Here is a 21,513-nt window from a genome sequence, read left to right on the forward strand (position 1 = left end):
AGTGTTAGAGCACCTGCCTAGCAAAGTCAATGTTATATTATAAACCCCAGTAACACACACACACACACACACACACACACACACACAGAAACACACACCCCAGAGGTAGTCATACCCAGAATTTAAAGAGCTGACAACAGCACAAGACAGGGAATCAGGTTCTCTCCAGGGGATAGCACAGAATCAGTCTTTTGTGCCCATACCAGGATTTGAATCCAGGACCTTGCACTTGCACAGCTTGCTTACTAGGCTGGTACTCTTGACACTTGCCTAGAGTTTTGCTGGGGTTTTTTGGAAATGGAGATTCATGAACTTTTTTCCCTCTCTGGGTAGCCTCATACTGCCATCTTCCAGCTCTCAGCCTCCTAAGTAGCTTGGATTACAGGCATGATCCCCTGGTTCCTGGCTGACAGAGAAGAATCAGTCAAAACAGGTCTACTCTGTGCACAGCCACCAGGTTGAGGCTGATTGCTGTGGGAGGTAGGAAGCCCCCTGTCACATGGAGCATTCAAGCAGCTCAAGGACAGCCGTGGGCCAGCTGAGCGCTGCCTGGCCCTCAAACTCCCTGGGCCCGACCCGTGCAGAGGGCTGGGCTCTGGGCCGGCTGCGGGAAGAGAAAGGGTGCATCACCTCTTTGTGTCTAAAAATGAGTCTGTCGCGTTGAACCCCCACAGTAACAGCTGTTACCAGGAAATCACATTGCTGCCTACTCAGGAGTTCTCTTGAACTTGGAGAGCAAATCGACTCCATGTGATCTGAAATATAAAAGGTCGCTTCTTCCCCTCTTCATCCCCGCCTACCAGCTCCGGGATCCTCTTGTCCTCCTTAGCCTTGAGCACCAGGGCCCTGAGGGCTCCCCCAGCCTGGTGGGACAAGTCTCAGCTTCTCCTGGCCCCTCAGACACACAGTAGATGCCCACTCAGCACGGCATGGCCTGGCTGGCCTGAGGAAGGCCTGGCTGCCCCTCTCTAAATGCTCAGCCTTCCAGCTGTGGCCATGAAACAGAGGCTCCTCCCCGATTTTCAGGGGGGAGGGGGGGCTGGTGGTGCAGGGGACCCTGTGTTTTATGGCAAAGTCCATTTGGTGGACTGAAGCTTGTTATTTTCTGGGGTCTGTATTTCCCGCAGGTCTCCTGTGACCTCTCGCTCCTTCTCGGGTCATAGCTCTCCTTTTTCCAAAGGTTCCTCCCATTTTCCAACTGTAGAGGGAGATCCTGACGCTCCACAGACCCCGTGGGCATAGGAAGGATCCTTGCTTTTTGGTTTTGGTCCAGTGTGGTGATTTGAACTCAAAGCTTTCCACTTGCTCAACTTGCTTGCTCAGCTGACACTTTACCGCTTGAGCCACACCTCTAGCCTGGCTTTTGCTGGTTATTTTGGAGATGGAGTCTCAGAGACTTTTTGGCTGGGCTGGCCTCAACTTAACAATCCTCGAGATCTCAGCCTCCAGAGTAGCTAAAGGAGTACTAGACAAGCCACCAGCCCCTGGCCATATTTCTTCTTTTTCTCAGCCCCGGTCCAGGCCTTTACCAGATCCTCATAGATGCAACCTCCAAAATAAGTCCAGAATCCAGCCAATCTGTTTCTCCTCTAGGGTCCCCACCCCGACACGAGCTGCCAGCATCCTGCCCTGGTCCCCAGCTCGTTCCTGTTGCCCTGTGGCCCTGTCGCTTCATCCCTGCTCCTGCAGTTAGCGCTGTGTCTAGAAAGGCACAAGGTGGGTTCCACACTGCAAATGCCACTGCCTGGCCTAGCCAAGGGCTGTGGAATGGGGCGAGCTCCCTGCAGAGCCCCCAGCCTGCCCACCTCTACCGACTCACACATTCCCACACTCCTGATACGCATGCAAGCACATGCTGGCTGGAGGAGGGGGTTGAATATGGACCCCCCCCAAAAAAAAGATATATTGAGTCCTCCCTTTTGGAAAGGTACCAAGAGCTTTATTTGAGGAAAAGATGTTTGCTGATGAAATTCAGGATCACCCTGGATATGTTCTAGTCCCAAATCCAAAGAAAGGAAAATAAAAAGAAGAGGAGGGGGCGCTGGTGGCTCACACCTGTCATCCTAGCTACTCAGGAGGCTGAGACCTGTGGATCACGGTTCAAAGCCAGCCCAGGCAGGAAAGTCCGTGAAACTCTTATCTCTGATTAACCACCAGAAAACCAAAAGTGGTGCTGTGGCTCAAGTGGTAGAGCGCTAGCCTTGAGCTGAAGAGCTGAGGGACAGCGCCAGGGCCCAGAGTTCAAGCCCCATGACTGACAAAAAGAAAAGAAAAAGGAAGAGCCTGGACAGATAGCCACATGCAGGTGGAGGCAGAGACTGGAAGGATCCCCAGCTGCGATCTGATGAGCACGGATCACTGGAGCCACCAGCCACTGGCAAGAGGCCTGAAACCACTGCTCTCTCAGAGCCTCTGAGAGGAATCAGCCAACCCACATCTGACATCTAGCCTCCTCGGCTGAGATCTTAGCTCCTCTGTTGTTTTAGACTGTCCTAGTTTGTGGTTATTTATTTATTTTATGTTTTTTGCCAGTCCTGGGCTTGCACTCAGGGCCTGGGCACTGTCTCTGAGCTTCTTTTGCTCAAGGCTAGCACTGTACCACTTGAGCCATACGCTACTTCCAGCTTTTTCTGTGTATGTGATACTGAGGAGTCAAACCCAGGGCTTCATGCCTGCTAGGGGAACACTCTACTGCGGAGCCACATTTCCAGCCCACTTGTGGTCATTTATTACAGCAGCGATAGGATCCTCCCTTGTCCATTGCCTTCCTTGTCCTTAACGGACTCAGCACTTTTCTACCACATGACCTTTGCCCCTGCTGTTATTTCTGGTTATAATGCTTTTCCTAGCCTTATCTCCCTGCCTGTGGGTGGCTCAATTATGAATCATGAGCTCCTGGTTCTGATGGACCGTGTCCCCTCTCATCGTTTTCTGAGCTCTGGGGCTAGAACCGCCAACCGGGAACACTCTGAACTTCGCTATTTGCGCCATCATTCAATCTCCCCAAATATCTGATTTCTGTCATGCTGCATTGTAAAATATCCCCACTTGCAGAGCACTCGGGGTGCAGCCTGAGCAGGGAGAAGGGGCCGGCAGACACTTGGCTGGTCTCCTCTGGCTGGCACTAAAGCATGTTACAGCCGCCAGGCATCGAGAGGTAGAAGCATTTAATTAACTCTTAGTCATTGATGTTTGCAAGGCCTTTTCCTGAGGAAAGGCCCCCTCGGTCCCCACCGTGCAAGCTCACTAATGAAGTAATGATAATGGGAAGAGTTAGGTAAGTAATGCCCAGTCCCCAAGGGCTTGCCAGGAAACCACAGAGACAATTCTCAGTCCAATAATGAGATTGGATTGTTTGAACCTGTCTCCCTGGTTTGAGTTTCTCCCTGGGATCTAGCAGGTTTGGCTGGTCCTTGTGGAGTGGGGCCGGGCTCTAGCTACTCAGGACTGAGGGTCGTGCAGTTGGAAGCCAGCTGGGTTAGGAAAGTTGGTGAGACTCTTACCTCCAATTAACTACCAGAAAAGCAAAATGGCACTGTGGCTCAAAATGGTAATGCCCTAGCCTTAGCTCAAGGGCAGCACCCAGGCTCTGAGTTCAAGCCCCAAGACCAACAAAAACAAAAAGAGGCAGGGTGGGGAGGAATGCACATTCTGAACCCCACCCATGCACCCCATGGGCCCAGACACTAAGACAGTTATGTATTCAAGAGTTTCAGAATGCATGACCTGCCAGCACCAGTGGCTCACACTTGTAATCCTAGCTACTCAGGAGGCTGAGATCTGAGGGTTGTGGTTCAAAGCCAGCCCAGGGAAGGAAAGTCTGTGAGACTCTTACCTCCAATAAACCACCAGAAAGCTGGAAATGGCGCTGTGGCTCAAGCAGTAGAGCGCTAGTCTTGAGCTGAAGAGCTGAGGAACAGCGCCCAGGCCCAGAGTTCAGGCCCCAGGACTGGAAAAAAAAAAAAAAAAGGCAGAATGCATGGCATGGTCCCCTTCTCACCCTTATCTCCAGCCCACAGGCAGGAAGAGTGGCATGCTTGGCCAGGGTCTGTGACACTCGAGTGGGTGGGCAGATAGGCTGTGGGACAATCTCAGGAAGCCAGGGAGCCTTGGGAAAATCAGCAAGCATGCTTCTGAGCTCAGGAGCCCCTGTCAATCTCTCTTCCCCTTGTGGGGGTCCTGACCACCCTTCCAGGCGATATATTCCCAAGGCCCTAGAGAGACACATAAAATGAGCCAACCCTCCTCAGGGGAGTTTGGCTAAGAGTGGAGCACTGTTAAATACTGTTGTTAAATCACTGCTAATGTTAATGATAGGCCTTTGTGTAAGCACCCCTTTTAATGTTTATTTTCCTCTCAATGAGCTAAGACGTTGAGGACTAAGGCAATTTGACTCCTGATTGACAGACCTCCCCTGCTGCCCGGCTGCCCTGAGCACAGGACTGTCTCCCCACAAAGCAGCTGGCTGGTTGTCCTCATAGCAGTTCAGCTGCTGTGAACACAAAGCCCTGCAAACCCAGCTGCCTGCTGCTCCAAGCACAGCTCCAGCTGCAGAAGGCACTGCCCTGGCCAGGGCTTTCAAATAGCTTGTGCCATACTTTCTGCCATCACCACCCTCAGTGAACTCTAGCAGCCATTTTTACCCAGACCAGAAGAAGAGCACTTCCCCTGGAGCCCCAGCAGAAAGCCAATGATTGGTGAAAATACAAATCTTTATTTGCATGAAAGGCTGTGCTGTGATTGGTGAAAACACAGTTCTTCCTTTGCATGAATGGCTGTCCTGTGCTTGGTATAAACAGTCATTCTTTTACATGGAGGCCTGTGCTATGATTGGTGCAAACCTAGTCCTTCATTTGCATGAAGAATTCTGATTGGTACAAAGACCCCTTTCTGGCTATATAGGCAAGCTGTTCTGCTCACGTTTTGAGTGAGCTGGCTGGCACTTTCTGGTATTGTCCCCTCTTGCTGCTTCATTAGTCCCAATAAAAGGCTTTTCCTGCATCATTTTTGACTTGGCTTGTGATTTTTATCCTCAGTACAGTGGCCTGCGCAGGAAACATGAAGAGGAGCAGCAATGGCTGTAGCAGGGAGAGAGTGATGGAGAGTTATAGAAACTGGCCAAAGAAGAAATGATGGGGAGCAGAGGCGATGGAGTCAATAAAGAGCAGCAGGATTCGCTGCAACTAAGACCCAGAGATGAGAAACCAAGGGCCCTGGTTGCTGAAAGACTCCCAGGGAGCTGCTGAGCCTGAGAGCCAAGGGCCTCCCAGCACTCCAGGGCTGAGAGCTGTAACACAGGAGCTGCAGGAGCTGAGGGCCCCACAACTCAGGAGCAGGCGACATCTGCCAGCCGCCGCTGTCCCTGGCCACTGCGTACACTCAAGGGTTTCTCCGGTCGCTGAATGCCAGGCTGCTGGCAATCAGAACCTGGAACAGCAAGCCTCTAAGCTGCATGCCTAGAGCTGTAGGGCCTGAAGAGGTCTCTCAGCCATAAACCTTCAATGCTGGAGGGCATGGGACTGCCAACACTAGAGACCTCACCCCGGCTACACCCCATGTCCATCAGAGTAGAGCAAAGGAGTCCGGGCCAGCTCATTGGTTAACTCCAGGATGCCAGGCTGGATGGACAACTCCAGCTTCTCACAAACTCCTGAGGGCTCCTTCCTTCACGTCAGCTAACAGGGCTTCACACACCCTTCCCCCTGGTGTCTTGAAACCTCTGGTCTGGTCAACCTTATCCAGTCTGCCCTGGGTCAGGTGGGGCCAGGCAGACAAGGCTGGCCAGTCCATCAGCTGCACTGACTGAGATCCTAAGAATGCAGTGATGGATCCTCTCCTCAGCGTCCTCTACCTCCCATCTTTGCCCGGTCTGTGCCTCCTGCCGGGGAGCAGTGTCCATCCTGATGCCCAGATCCACTGGGAATCCTAGGAGAATTGTCTTCTCTTCTCTAAGCCCCCGGTCCTCATGTCCCAGACCAAGCGGACTCCAAAACCTAGGTTTTCATTACCTTACCTCTACCCTTGCTGCGTGCTAATCTGGCCTATCACAGGCCTCTGGGAGCTCTAGTTTTCTGGAGGGTCAAATAAGAATCACAGCAGTGGGTCTGGGAAGGTGGCTCAGTGGTAGAGGGCTTGCCTTGCATGCATGAGGCCCTGGGTTCAATTCCTCAGCACCACATAAGCAAACAGAAAAAAGCCAGAAGTGGCGCTGTGGCTCAAGTGGTAGAGTGCTAGCCTTGAGCTGAAGAGCTGAGGAACAGCACCCAGGCCCAGAGTTCAAGTCCCATAACCGGACCCCCCCCCAAAAAAAAAAAAGAATCACAGCAGTGCGGGAAGCGTTGGGGTGCAGTACGCAAATGTTGCAGAAGCTGTGGAAAGTACTCGAAGATGTTGGTATTGGTTGCTTTTGTTCCCCTTCCCCCTCCCCATCTTCCCACCCCAGAGGAAAAGCTCTGAGCTGATTGGAGAAAGATGGGACATGGATCATGGGGTGACACGATCTTCTCTGTAACTGAGATGCAGCTCCATCCTTTACTTACAAATGGATAGTCCTGTGGATTCAGTTGGGGAGCCTAGAATCCTTTATTCTGCCCCTAACACACACACACACACACACACACACACACACACACACACACCACAGAGGCACCCACGTGGTCTGGGGGGAGGGCCCCAGGACACGTTGTCCTCAGCCTCCTGGAGAGGCAGGGAGGACTGAGGCGGCACTGGAGACACGCCATGAGCTCAGAGACTGAGCAAGCCCCAGGCGCAGCTTCACCTACAAATGCAAAATTATGGTGATGAGGAAGAAGATGGTATTTGATGAGGCAGAGCCCTGGGGAATCGGATTCTGGCTAGCGTGGGGGGGGGGGTAAGGCAGGCTTGGCAGCAAGAAATGTGGGGGCCCTGTGTGGAAAGCATGGGGAGCATGTGGTGTGACCTGGCAGGAAGTGGCCCCTACAGCCTCAGGCGCTTGCAGTGACCCGGCCAGCTAGCCGGTAGGGGCAGGGATTGGAGTGTGCAGCAACTCCGCCCCTTTACCTCTTGTCCACAGCGCAATAAATATGCATCTGCTGAATCCTCGTGACCCTGTGGAATTGGGGTGTTGCTCAGGGGCAGAGTTCTTGGCGGGCACCCGTGAGGTCCGGATTCCATCCCCAGCACATCCTTGCAAGAAGCTACAATGTCTAAGTGGCCCTGAGTGGGGCACCCGGTCCAGCTCTGGACAGAGGCACGGCCTCTGGGCCCAGGGCTGCACCTGGAACGTGCAGAACGCTGCCGGTGGGGTGAGTGGGCCCTGGCCACATAGGTGGAGGACCTGCAGCCCCACCTCTCCCCTCAGGGCCTTCTTAGAGACCACTCCGAACCCCATCTTTCCCAGAGAGCTCTGGGCTGGGGTGGCAGCTGATAGTCCCCAAATTAAAACCCCCAGCAAATGGCAGCTTCAATCAGAGCTGCTGTGTGTCACCAGAGGAGCCACCCAGCCTCTCTGATTGGAGTCACCCACCCTGGTGGGATGGTGAGAGGCAGGGCTTAGGGCTGACTGGTCATTACCCGTGTCTCCCTGCCTGGCACTGCTCCGAGGGACTGTGTGACCCTGACTCATTTCTCCCCCTCTCTGGGCCTCAAATTCTCCCATAACTTTGCAAAGCCATCACCCTAGACTGCCAAGGGCCCCCAAGTTCTTAGACACCAATACGGGGTGTTCGCTGAGGGAAGGAGGGCCTGCCTGACACACAGCTATGAGTGGACTCTGCCCTGCTCCCCACATCTGCTCAGAGATGGGGTGCATGGCTCACACTGGGGGAGTCTCAGCACTCAGGCCCTTCACGGCCCAGCTGTGGGGAGCCTACTGGGGAGCACCTGACACCCCCGTCTCACCCCTTTGACCTCACTTACTAAACCCTCCAGTGAGGAGCCTGCACCCCAGACCACCGCCGGCTCCACAGCAGCCCGGCCCGCATGCCAGAGGCAGGTGTGTGGCCCGGGAAGTAGGGGCACAAGGCAGCCTGAGAACCATCCCTGCATGCCCCAGGGCTGGGGCTCTCCTGACCGCGTTCAAGCACAGAGATCTAGCCGGGCACTGGTAACTCTCACCTATAGTCCTAGCGACTCAGGAGGCTGAAGTCTGAGAATCACAGTTTGAAGCCATCCTGGGCAGGAAAGTCCATGAGACTGATCTCCAATTAACCAGCAAAAAGCAGTAAGTGGAGCTGTGGCTCGAGTGGTAGAGTGCTAGCCTTAAGGGGAAAAGCTAAGGGACCACCGGGCACTGGTGGCCCACACCTGTAATCCTCCCTACTCAGGAGGCTGAGATCTGAGGATCGAGGTTCAAAGCCAACCTGGGCAGGAAAGACCGTGAGACTCTTATTTCCAATGAACCACCAGAAAACCGGAAGTGGTGCTGTGGCTCAAATGGTAGAGTGCAGGCCTTGAGCTGAAGAGCTCAGGAACTGACCAAAAGAAAAAAAGCTAAGGGACAGCACCTGAGCCCTGAGTTCAAGCCCCAGGACACACACACACACACACACACACACACACACACACTCAGGGCCATCATGGAGCGCCCCCAGAGCAGATCACCATGTCACAGCAGGACCCCGATGAGCCCCACCCTGCTGTTCCAAAGTGGGCATCACCTCATGCCCTGTGCCCAGCCGCCAAGGCCTTGTGCAAGCTGGAGGAGGAGAGGCCCAGCATCGCCCTAATGAAGCCATGTCACCCCATAATAAAGACCTCATGTACCTCCAGTGACACTTACCAAATCCAGGCACAAATAAACAACCCGAGTCCAATTGAATTAACCTTGTGCCGTTTGGCACAGCTAAACAAATTACCCGAAGACCCAACAAGATTAAAAGAGCCGCACAGCCTGGGTCCCCCGTGCAGGAGGGTTCATGGGCTTTAACAAGTTTAAGTCACGGCCCAGAGAGTATTTTTGGCTCCAGGCTGCTCTGTATCCAAAGAGCCACCTCTGGGGGCGGGGGGGGGGGGGGGGGGGGGGGGGGGGAGGGGGGGGGGAGGGGGGCGGGCTGCCTTTGGGAGCTGTGGAAGGAACCATGGGGAGTGGCTGGCAGAAGGAGAAGAGGTGGGAGGAGGATGAACACAAACCACAGTGCTGACACTCGACCTGCTCTTTTAGCACCCTGGGACCCACCTCCACCAGAGCCCCAGTGTGGGGCCCTGAATCTTCTTCCAGATCCATGTGAGCAGAGACCCTCCCTCCCCACCCCCCACCCCCAGCAACAAGCAGCTCACACAGAGGACTGTGCATTCTCAGATCAGGAAAGGGCCTGTTCTCTCAAGAAGCTGTACCCAGAAGGGTGCAGTGGTACATGCCTGTAATCCCAGCTACTCACAAGCTCAAGGCAGGCCCCAAAGTCTTGAGCAAGACTCTGTGTCATAAATCAAATGAAAACAAGAAGCTGGGGATTTCACTCAGTGGAAGAGCACTTGCCAAACAAGTGCAAGGCCATGGCCTTAAGTTCAGCCCTCTGCAATAAATAAATAAATAGGCATAGGGTATAACTTAAGTGGTAGAATGCCCATCTAGCAAGTTAGAGGTCGAGTTCAATACCACCAGAGAGAGAGAGTAGAAGGGAGGGAGAGAGGGCCTCCTGGAGGCCGGGCCCTGGCACCATGCTGGAATGTTCCAGCAATTGGCATCTGCAGGACGCTGCAGCGAGGAGGGCCATGCAAGTGTTACCTGATAGGTGGCAGCATCACAAGGGGCAGCCATGAATCAGCAGGGACTAGTAGGAGGAGGTAAGGAGGGAGGGGAAAAGGGGCGGGGGAGGTATCTGCACTAGAGGGGCGGGGCCAGGAGCTGAGGGGCGGGGCCTGAACTGGAGGGGGCAGGGCCAGGCTGAGGGGGCGGGGCCTGCGGTGGATGGGCGGGGCCCGGAGCAGAGGGGTGGAGACTGTCATTGAAGGGGCGGGGCCGGCAGGATGATGGGCAGATGGTGACTCTGGGCTGAGAGTCACCAGCTGGTCCAGAGACAGGAGAGCGGACACACAGCCCAGCGTGGGCCCTGTGGCCCGTAGGGACGGTCCCCCACCTCCTCCCTGGCGGTGAGAGGCCACCGTCCCCCTGGGACTAAAGCCAGAGGGAGGCGAAATGAAGGGCAGCAGGGGCTGGGGGAGGGGGGCAGACTTAAACACATCAGTTATCTGCCTGCGTGAAAAGCACGGCCCTGTGTGCAGCGAAGACACACCGGATCGGTAACGCAGTAACAAAGAAAGAGCAGCACCCCCAAACTGGAGATGGACAAGACAGGGACGATGGGCGCGAGGGAAGGGCCTGGGCCCACGGAGGACCTGCTGCGGGTCTGCCAGAACCCAGGAGCTGGCCAGGCTCCCGGGGCTCAGGCCCCAGGCCTGGCACAAGTAACCCCCCAAAACCTCAGCATTGTACCCACAAAAGCTGGCTTCGCTGCATGGAAATGATGCTTGTGGTCTGGGGTGAGTTTTGTTTTTGCGGTACTGCAGGTGCTCTACCATTGGCGCCACGAGCCCAGCCCCTTTTTGCTTTAGGCTATTTTTCAGATGAGTTCTCATTTTTTGGTCAAGGCAGGCCTTGACCTTGACCCTCCTCCTACCTCTAGGGCTTCCTATATGGCTGGGATTACAGGCATGAACCACTACCATCTAGCTTATTGATTAAGATGGGGGGGGGGTCTCTCACTGTGGCCCTTACCAGTCTCTGCTTCCTGAGCAGCTTAGAGTCTTTGGGCCTGTTTTTTGTTTGTTTGTTTGTTTATTGGGTTTGTTGTTGTTGTTCCTGGGGCTGGGATTCAGGGCAGGAGGTGGGGCGGGAGGGGGCTGTTCCTGAGCTTCTTTTGCTTCAAAGCCAGCGCTCTACCACGTTAGTCATACCTTCAGTTCTGACTTTTTGGTGATTCACTGAAGGTAAGCATCTCACAGACTTTCCTGCCTGAGCTGGTTTCCAACCTGGATCCTCAGATTTCAACCTACTGAATAGCTAGGATTACAGGCATGAGCCACTGGGGCCTGGCACCCTGTTTTAAGTTAAAGAAAAAAAGAAACAAACAAACAAAAACACCTGTTGAGTATCACAGGAATAGCCTTGGGCAAACACAGCCTTGCCCTCTACTGCCACCCTGTTCCTTGCTGCGGCCCTGTCTCCGGGGCTGCATCTCTCAGGGTGGCGCAGCTACGTCAGAGAGGGCCCATGAAGTCCTCCAGAAAACCCTGGAGAGAACCAGCAGGGATGTGAGGAGCCTAGAAGCTCTGCATTCTCTGAGCACCTGATAGGTTTGATGCCTAGTGACAAACAGACAGGAGCCAACATACCTAATCTCATTTCCCTTTTCTCCAGGGCTACTAGGAAGGTCAGAGTTAAACAACGCACGGTGGGCCCCGTGGGCAGCACAAACACATCTGCGTTTCCCTCAGTCAGGATGCACTCCGAGGTCTATTCCAACAAGTTTGTGGCAATTCTGTTATGTGTGTGTCCCCATGGCGGGCTCAGCAGGTGTTGGTGGCATAGACAGTTGTCAACATCTTAGACAAAATATTTTGTCACTAGGTGACAGGATGGGGAGAGAAAGAGACACAGAAGAGACAGACAGCCGGGGACAGACATAGAAAAGGTCTGAATTAGCGCCCAGAACTTCCACCTGGGCCCAGGTTGCGGTGGGCGTGGCCCGGCTTGGGCGTGGCCTGCAGGCGGGAGAAGGGGCGTGGTGTAACAAGACCCTGGGTTCATTCCCTCATAGCCTCACGGCGGAACCTGAGCGTTCCGCGGCCTCTGCTGCCCCCCGTCGGCAGGCATCGGTATTGCAGGCCCCTCCCGCCTCTAAGGCCGCGGTACCCCTAGGTCCCTCCCAGGTCACCCAGCCCAGTCCCCTCCCTGGACTCCCCTCCCCTCCAGCTGTGGCCGTGGCCTGGGCCGCAGGACTGCAAGCCTCGTCTGCAGGGAGGGCCTCTCTCTCCCTCCCTCCCGCCTCTGCGGGCTGAGGGCCTGCCCCGTTTGCCGGGAGGGGCTTCTGCTTCCACCCCGCGCTGCCTGGACCTGCAGAGACAACCAGCACCTCATCTGTTTGCATCTGAGGGGAGGCAATGGGGACAAAATGGCCATCAGACCAAGGCCGGGAACTTTGGATAGATGGATGATGGATGAATGGGCAGAGGATGGACAGGGAAATGAATGGATGGATGGATGGATGGATGGATGGATGGATGATGAATGAATGATGGGCAGACAGATGGAGGGATTGAAACAGGTAGATGAATGGATAGATGGATGGATGCATGGGTGGATGGATGTATGGGTGGGTGGATAGATGGACAGAAAGATGGACAGGTGGACAGATGGAGGGATGGATGAACAGATGGACAGATGAATGGATGGACAATTAGATGGATGGGTGGACAGATGGATAAAAGGATGAATAGATGAAGACCAAGCAACTTCTCTAATGGATGGTAAAAATGTGGATGGATGAGTGGATGAGTGGATGAATGGATGGGCAGAAAGATGGAAGGACAGATAGATGGGTGGGTGGATGGTGGGTCACTGGCTGGTTGGCTGGGTGACGTCAGCACCCTCAGAGGAAGCCCCCAGTGGTGAAATGCCAGTACTGCTGCTCGGAGAAGGAGAGGAGGTGTCAGCAGGTGGCTGGCAGCCCTGCCATGCCAGGAGGTAGACTTTGCTCTGTGTTCTAGGACATTATCGCACATGGACATGTCACTCGAATGACAGCCAGAGGAGCCAGAACAGTCCAGGCCTTGATGTCCCCACAGACCTAGTCCTTAGGGTGTCCCTACTTGGAATCTTTAGAAAGTGGGGTGTAGTTGGAAGACTTAGGGGTGTAGGACTAAGGGCCCCCAGCTCCTTCCTCTCTCCTGCTCCCTGAGGCTCTGCCTGTGCCCCAGCCCTGACTGCTCCATCAGCAACCCCTCGAGAGATAGGGAAGGGCACAAAACAAGGGTGCGCAACAGCCTCACCATCAGATCCGGCTTGCCCCTTCCTCCTTGGTCAAAAGGACCCACCTCCAGCTTCCTGGGGGCACCTGGTCCTGTAGCCCCCCCGAGGGGTCGGTGGGAGGAGCAAACAGAGGGACTCATCACACATACACATAGCCAACAGTGGCAGAGACCCAAGGCCTCCAGGACAATCTACCCATTTCACAGATGGGAAAGTAGAGGCCCAGCAAGAGCGCACCCAGCCAGCATCAAAGGTCATCAGCAAAGCAAGGAAGAGCTGGAGCTGAAGCAGGACTCCACTTCCTGGATTGCACAGCCACACACACACACCAGAATAGCCCCCAATTACTACTCAGCAGCCCAGTCTTGCTCAATCTGGTCCAGTCCAAGAAATGCTTGCCACAGGACTGGCCCATTCAGCACTGGTCTCTTGTTCTATTGCAAGAAACAGCCATGGGAGCAGCTGGGAGGGGAGATGAGCTCCTTGGAGGCTGAGCAGCTGACAGGACGGCTTCCTTGCCACATGAAACCGCTTCTTAAAATATTGAAAGAAAGGCTTTGAGAAATTGTACACGGATTAAGGTTTCATTTCTTAAAGAGCTAAACAAACAGCGCAGGATGCGGGGCGGCATTTTGCCCTATTTGTAATGAGGGCAGAAAAGCCTGGTTCTAGGAACGAAGAGATTGTAATATTGGGGCTTAACTAGTTCCGCCAAAAAAAAACAAAAAAAAAACACCAACACGCCATGTGAAATTCTGAATTCTGTGCCAGGATGGTCTGGGCTGGCTCCATAGCAAGAATTCCCTTCACTTTCCTGGATGATGTGAAATAAAAATCCTCCAGTGGACATAAAGACACAAAAGTTAGGCTTCACAGAGAAGTAACTGACTGATGCTTGTCAGCTCAGCTACTTGGGAGGCCATGAACAGGAGAATCTCAATTTGAGACCCTGGGCAAAAATAAATGAATAATTAAACATAACAATAAAAATAAAATTGAGACCCTCATCTCAATCAATATTCTAGGCATGGTGGTATGGGGCCATAAAATTTAGTAGTAGCTGTAGATAGAAGGATTGAGATCTGAGGCCAACTCCTAGAAAAACGATGGAAACTGACCAGAAAAAATAAATAAATAAAGCAAACTGAGGACGGAGGAGTTTGGCCCAAGAGCTAAAGCATCTTCCTGGAGAGTTCAAGCCCCAGTACTACCACAAAGAAAAGTTACTATCTGAATATTCTCTAGGTAGAGGATTTATTTCCTTCCTGAATGATCGTCTCCCTGCATCCTTCTTATAAATTGGATTTGGGTTTTAATAGTATTTATTCATTTCCCCAGGGAGCAATTGGAATTTCATCTAGGTTTTATGCGTGTAATACAATAGCTGTGCTTTATTCTCCCCTGAAACCCTCTGTGGCAAATACGTTTCTTGTATTCTGCCTCCTCTCTCGATATGGAAAAAAAAAAATTGTTTCTTCTGTTCCCCTTTCCTCCACCACTAAAGGTAATCTTTGTCCTATGGTGAGCTCTAATTAGAATGTTTTATGCCTGTCTGGGATGCTGTTTCCCTCAGGGGTCTTTGTGGATGATGCATGTAGGCACCCCTAACAGTAACCCACTGGAGTCGGGGTGTGGGGGGAGACAGGGCCTGGATGCTGCCCAGACCGGGGATGCAGACAGGGACAGGAAGCTGCATGGATTGGAGGGGAAGGGCTAGGGACTCACAGACCCCCTCACCCACCACAGGGCAGTGGGACTGCCGCTTAGCCGCTGCTCTCAGCCCACCAGGCCCCAGCCATCTCTACGGTCCGGACATAAAGGTTGCTCTGATGTCCCTAAGGCTGCTGGGGACCAGGGTGCCGGGGCACTGGCCATGTCACCAGCTCTCCTCTTTCTGCTTCTGTGAGCCTGGAGGGAGAAGTCACTGTCTCTGTGTGTGTGGCATGTGTGTGTGGGGGGGAGGGGTCCCAGTGAGCTGGGAGAGAGAAAATGCCATTCAATGTATTGTGTGTGCACTAGGCCCTAAACCACGCCTCATGTCATTTCTCTTTTTAACCAGGTGCTGGAGGCTTACGCCTGTAATCCTAGCTACTCAGGAGGCTGAGATCTGAGGATCGCATTTCGAAGCCAGCACAGGCAGAAAAGTCCCCATAAAACTCTTATCTCTAATTACCCACTCAAAAACCAGGAATGGTGCCATGACTCAAGTGTAGAGCTCTAGCCTTGAACACAAAGAGACTGAGGGACAGCACCCAGGCCCTCAGTTCAAGTCCCACCAATGAGGGATGTGTGTGTGTGTGTGTGTGTGTGTGTGTGTGTGTGTGTGTGTGTGTGTACATATGCATAAACTTACCATACTGAAGGTTTAAACTCAGAGCTTTATTCTTTCTAGGCAGGTGAGCCATGCCTTCAGCCCATTTTTTTTTTATTTACTTTAGGTTGTTTTAGGTGACATGCAGTGAGGTTACCTTTACATAGCCCAGGTAATTCGTGTATTTCCTGTGGCATCGTGGCATCTGCCCCCCGTCCTCTCCCATTCCCTTCCTCCCAGCTCCGCCCACGAGTCACACAGTTCACTTTCATCAATGATCCATGTGCCCACTGCTGCCCTTCTTCGTCCTTTTTCCTCTGATCTGTGCCTTCCCCCTACCCCTCCCACCGATGTGCACGTGAGTACACCATGTATAAAGAATACAGAGTCATCAGACAAAGAAAAACCAAATCAAGAAAAAAGTCCTGTGTTTCAGCATGTATATTATTTTATATACATATGAAGAAGCGCTTGGGTATTGCACCTTTGTGTGTCTCCTAAGACCATGCTCTTTTAATCTCACTGTGTGTGATATCTAGAATCCTGCATAATTTGTCATATGCCAGTGCGTTTTAGATCTAACTACCACATATCTGGGAGAATGTGAGCCGTTTGTCTCTCTGCTGGTGGCTTACCTCACTTAACATGATTTGTTCTAGTTCCATCCATTTCCCTGCAAATGACATTATTTTATTCTTTCTAATGGCTGTGTGACATTCCATTGCATATAGATACCACATTTTTTGGATCCACTCATCTACCGTGGGGCATCTGGGCTGTTTTCATATCTTGGCTATTGTGGATAGTGTGGCAATGAACATAAATATGCAGGAGTCCTTATCATATCCTGCTTATAATGCTCAGGATAGATGCCAAGGAGTGGCATGGGTGGGTCGTAGGGCAGGTCTGTGTTTAGTTTTTTGAGGAACCTCCAGACTACTTTCCAGAGTGGTTCTATTAGTTTACATTCCCATCAGCAATAGGGTTCTCTTTTCCCCACATTCCTGCCAGCATTTATTGTTGTTCAAATTTACAATGTTAGGGCTGGGAAGGTGGCTCAGTGGTAGAGCGCTTGCCTTGCATGCATGAGGCCCTGGGTTCGATTCCTCAGCACCACATAAGCAAAAAGAAAAAAGCCAGAAGTGGTGCTGTGGCTCAAGTGGTAGAGCGCTAGCCTTGAGCTGAAGAGCTGAGGGACAGCGCCCAGGCCCAGAGTTCAGGCCCCACGACCAGACGCAAAAAAAAAAATCACAATGTTAGCCAATCTGACTGGGGTAAGACAGTGTCTCCGGGTTGTTTTGATTTGCAAATCCTTTATGGCCAGGGATGATGAGCATTTTCTCATGTGTTTCTTTGCCATTCTTAATCTTCTGAGAAGTTTCTTCTTAACTCCTTTACCCATTTAGTAATTGGTGTATTAAGCTTGGGAGGAGTTAATTTCTTGAGCTCCTTGTAATACATTGGCTATTAGGCCTTTGTCTGTTGTATTGATGGTAAAGATCTTTTCCCAATTGGTTGGCTGTCATTCTAGTTTAGTAGTTATGTCCTTAGCTGTATAGAAACTTTATTTTAATGTAGTCGGACTTGTCAAGTCTCTCTCCTATCTGTTGTGTCCCTGGAACTCTATTCAGGGAGTTTCTACGTGTACCTGCACGTTCTGTCTCTCCTACTCTCTCTTGTAGTATTGTCAGAGTTCCAGGTCTGATGTTGAGGTATTTGGTCCACTTTGAATTCATGTTAATGCATGGTGACAAGCAGGTATCCACTTTTAGTTTTCTGCATATGGCTGCCCAGTTTTCCCAGCAGCAATAGTTGAAGAGGCTATGTTTTTTCCACTGTATATCTTTGGCTTGTTTGTCAAATATCAGATGACTATAAGTATGTGTTTTTTGGATTTTTGGGTCTTCTAATCTGCTCCATTGATCTTCAGGTTTATTTTTGTGCCAATACCAAGCTATTTTTGTTATTATGGCTCTGCAGTAGAGTTTCTTCAGCCCTTTTGGCTTTCATTAATTTTTGCATAAAGTCTTACATTTATTCAATTTATTTTTTATTTTTTCCAGTCCTAGGTTTGAATTCAGGGCCTGGATGCTGTCCCTGAGCTTCTTTTACTCAAGGCTAGCACTCTACCACTTCAGCCACAGCACCACTTTCAGCTTTTTCTGTGTATGTGGTACTGAGGAATCAAACCCAGGGCTTCATGCATGCTAGGCAAGCACTTTGCCACTAAGCCACATTCCCAGCTACATTTATTCAATTTATGCTTTCATTATTTTTTTAAAAAATAAAGTCTCATATTTATTCCCTAGCTAGCCTGGACAGTAATCCTCCCATTTATGTTTTCCATGTAGCTAGAATGCCAGACACCACTGTGTCCAGCTATTGGCTCGGAAGGAGGTCTCCTTCACTCTTGATCATGGTCTTCCCAATCTGAATCTCCCCAAATAACCACCACACCTGACGGGTTATTTTCTTAGACCACAATTGGTCCCAGACATGGACAAGAAACCTGGCTATTGCTAAGGAAATTCTAGCCAGGACTTTCACCAGAAATACTGAGCAAGAAAAGCAGCCAAGATGGGCCCACTCTGCCATTACAGAATGGAGCCAAAACATAGAGCCCAGAGCCCAGACCCACAGAGAGAAAGAAAGCCTTTGAGTCTCCAGGTGCCTTCACCTAGGTGAGCATTCTTTTTGGTCAGTTGTGGGGCTTGAACTCTGGGCCTGGGCGCTGTCCCTGAGCTCTTCAGCTCAAGCACACTACCACTTGAGCCTCAGCGCCACTTCAGTTTTCTGGTGGTTAATTGGAGATAAGAGTCTCACGGACTTTCCTGCCTGGGCTGGCTTTGAACCATGATCCTCAGATCCCAGCCTCTTGAGTAGCTGGGACTACAGGTGTGAGCCACCAGTGCCTGGGTTGGGTGAGTGTTTTTTTATCCTGCAAGTTGGTAAGATGAATTGACATTGCTTTTGAATATGTGTCTGCACCTACGTTTGAAAGAATGCTAGTGGCTGGTTCTCCCTCTCTCATTCCCAAATATCTACCATCTATTTCTTTTTTCCGTTTCCTTTTCCTTTTTTTTTTTTTTTTTCTTGTGCCAATCCTGGGGCTTGAACTCAGGGCTTGGGCATGGTCCCTGAACATTTTTTTTCCTCAAAGTTAGTACTCTACCACTTGAGCCAGAACACCACTTCTGGCCTTTTGCTATTAATTTGAGATGTGCCTCACAGAGCTGGCGCTGGTGGCTCACGCCTGTAATCCTAACTACTCAGGAGGCTGAGATCTGAGGATTGTGGTTCAAAGCTAGCTGGGCAGAGAAGTCCCCATCAGATTCTTATCTCCAGTTAACCACTAAAAACTGTTAGTGGAGTTGTGGCTCAGAGTGGTAAAGCACCAGCCTTGAACAAAAAGGTTTAGGCACAGTGCCCAGGCCCTGAGTTCAAACTCTACAACAGGCAAAAAAAAAAAAAAGCCTCACAGACTTTCCTGCCCAGGCTGACTTCTTGAGTAGCTAGGATTGAGCCACCAGTGCCCAGCCCATCATCTAAACATAATAAACTGGGCTGAGAACGTGGCTCAGTGGTAGAGTGCTTGCCTAGCATGCATGAAGCCCTGGGTTCGATTCCTCAGCACCACATAAACAGAAAAAGCTGAAAGTGGTGCTATGGCTGAAATAGTAGAGTGCTAGCCTTGAGCAAAAAAAAGCTCAGGGGCAGGTCCCAGGCCCTGAATTCAAGCCCCAAGACTGGCAAAATAATACTAATACTAATACTACTACAATAAGCTGTATCTCTCTAAGGCCTGGCTCACAGATGTGTTGTCTTCTTCTGCTAGCTGCCTCTTGGTACAACACTAGGGAAAGCTAGGTGTGGTTGTACATACCTGTAATCTCAGCACTCAGTAGTCAGAGGCAGGAGGACCGAGGGAGTCAAGGCCAACTTGGGGTATAGAGAGAGATTTTACCTCAGTTGTTTTTTTTTCAAAACGGAGACAATCGGTAATAAAGAGGGAGAGAGGGGAACTGAGAGAAATAACAACGACCATTTATTCAAGTGAGAACACCTCACACAAAACCACAGAGGGAAGGGCCTGTTTGCTAATATTGCTCAAGACAGTTGGAGGCCTTGGAGGGCTTGATGGTCACCTCCCAGAGACAGGTGCTGCTGTCTGAAAGAGTCCAGCCAGGGAGCAACACCTTGGATGAGGGTCCCTCCAATTCCCTGGGGGTTAATGGTGCTCCTCATCTGGTGTAGAGCAGTAGAATTACATTCTTTTTGTTTTTGTTTTTGCCAGCCCTGGGCTTGAACTCAGGGCCTGGGCACTGTCCCTGAGCTTCTTTTTGCTCAAGGTCTACTACTTGAGCCACAGTGCCACTTCTGGCTTTTTCTGTGTATGTGGTACTGAGGAATCGAACCTAGGGCTTCATGCATGCTAGGCAGGCACGCTACCACTAGGCCACATTCTCAGCCCGAATTACATTCTTTTAAAGATGAGAAAAACTGGGAGCTGGTGCCTCACACCTATAATCCTAACTACTCAGGAGGCTGAGATCTGAGGATGGCATACAAATCCACAAGGCTCTTAGCTCCCATTAATCAGCAAAAAGCTAAAAGTGGAACTGGAGCTCAAGTAGCAGAGCTCTAGGTGTGGAGCAAAAAGAAAAACTACTCAGGGACAGCACCCAGACCCCGAGTTCCAGCTCCAGTACAAGCACTAAAAAATAAATGAACAAACAAATATGTAAGAAAGAAATCTCCTTCCTGTACCAGCACCACCTCAGCCTAGGACAACCTTTGGTCTTTCTTCTCCTTCATTCTTGCTTTGTATCTACACCCCCAAAAAACCAGACCAAAGGCCATTACATATTTGTTTAGCAGTGTCAAAATGTTGTCTGCCTTGTTCTCCAACATCCCTTCTGTAAAGGTTGACAAGTTTATTTCAGAGGTTTTTGTTTAGCTGGGAGTCAAGTTTCCTGAATCTCTTTATCTCAAGCAAAGGACCCAGTAATCAGGGAATAAAAAACCCAAAGATTTCAAGAGGCAAAGCAACAAGCTGGCAATTTACTCTTGGAGTATGTGGGTGGTTGTGTGTTTAAATTTAGAAAGGACAAAAAGGCTTTGCTGAGACATTGATAGCTTCTTCCTTGAGTATTTGTACCAGATTCCCTTTGTATGCCAACTGCAAAGATTACCAAAGCCAAATTCCCTCTTGGCTTATCTACTGAAATCATACTTTGTATAGTCAAAAAAAAATCAGTAATTGGGGCTGGGAATGATAAGTGGTAGAGTGCTTGCCTAGCATGCATGAAGCCCTGGGTTCAATTCCTCAGTAGTACATGAACAGAAAAAGCTGGAAGTGGCGCTGTGGTTCAAGTAGTAGAGTACTATCTTTGAGCAAAAGAAGCCCAGGGACAGTGCCCAGGCCCTGAGTTCAAGCCCCAGGATTAGCAAAAATAAAAATAAAAATCAGAAATTGCTGGATGCCAGTGCTCCTTCCTGTAATCCCAGCTATTCAGGAGACTGAGGTCCGAGGATCGTAATTCAAAGTCAGTCAGGGCAGGAAAATCCATGAGACTTTTTATCTACAATTAACCATCAAAAAGCTGGAAGTGGAGCTGTGGCTCGAGTCATAAAGCTCCCGCCTTGAGCAAAAACAAGCTAAGAGACAGCGCTCAGGTCCTGAGTTCAAATCCCAGTACTGGCAGAAAAACAAAAATCAGAAATCATTTTGAAAGAAAGGTTCTCCCTTTGACTTAGCTGAGACCAGGTGAGCACTGGGGGCTTCCTCGGGGCTTGGTGGTGGAGACCGAGGTCAGCCTGTCAGGACTCAGGTAAGTGGGCAGAGGGGGCTTGAGATGGCGCTGCAAGGGTACCACAGCCCGGGGCGGGGTCTCAAAGCCCCACGACCTTCCCCGCGCGCTCGGGACTCTCGCATTGCCTTAATTAGGACGCTGGCCTCTCCTTGGTGCACTTCTCCGGCTTGGGCCTCGGCTGGGCTTCGGAAGGTGGACTCAGGACTCGCCCAGCAGGCCTCCCTGCCTCCACCTGGGTCAGGGGTGAGGCCCAGGCCCATGTACCTAAACACACTAGTCTGCAAAACAAGGCCGTAGCATTTCTGCAGAGCGGGGCTGTGGATGCGTACACTCAGCCCTGGCCCGCTCTGACGGGAGAACAAATGTCCAGCATCACTGGCCGGAAGGAAGATCAGGCCGCTCCACACAGGCTTTCCCCGCGGCAGCCCGGAACCCGAGGC

The sequence above is a fragment of the Dipodomys spectabilis genome, unplaced genomic scaffold, assembly GCF_019054845.1.
Source record: "Dipodomys spectabilis isolate Male_0828 unplaced genomic scaffold, ASM1905484v1 ptg000098l, whole genome shotgun sequence".
In the NCBI taxonomy this organism is placed as follows: domain Eukaryota; kingdom Metazoa; phylum Chordata; class Mammalia; order Rodentia; family Heteromyidae; genus Dipodomys; species Dipodomys spectabilis.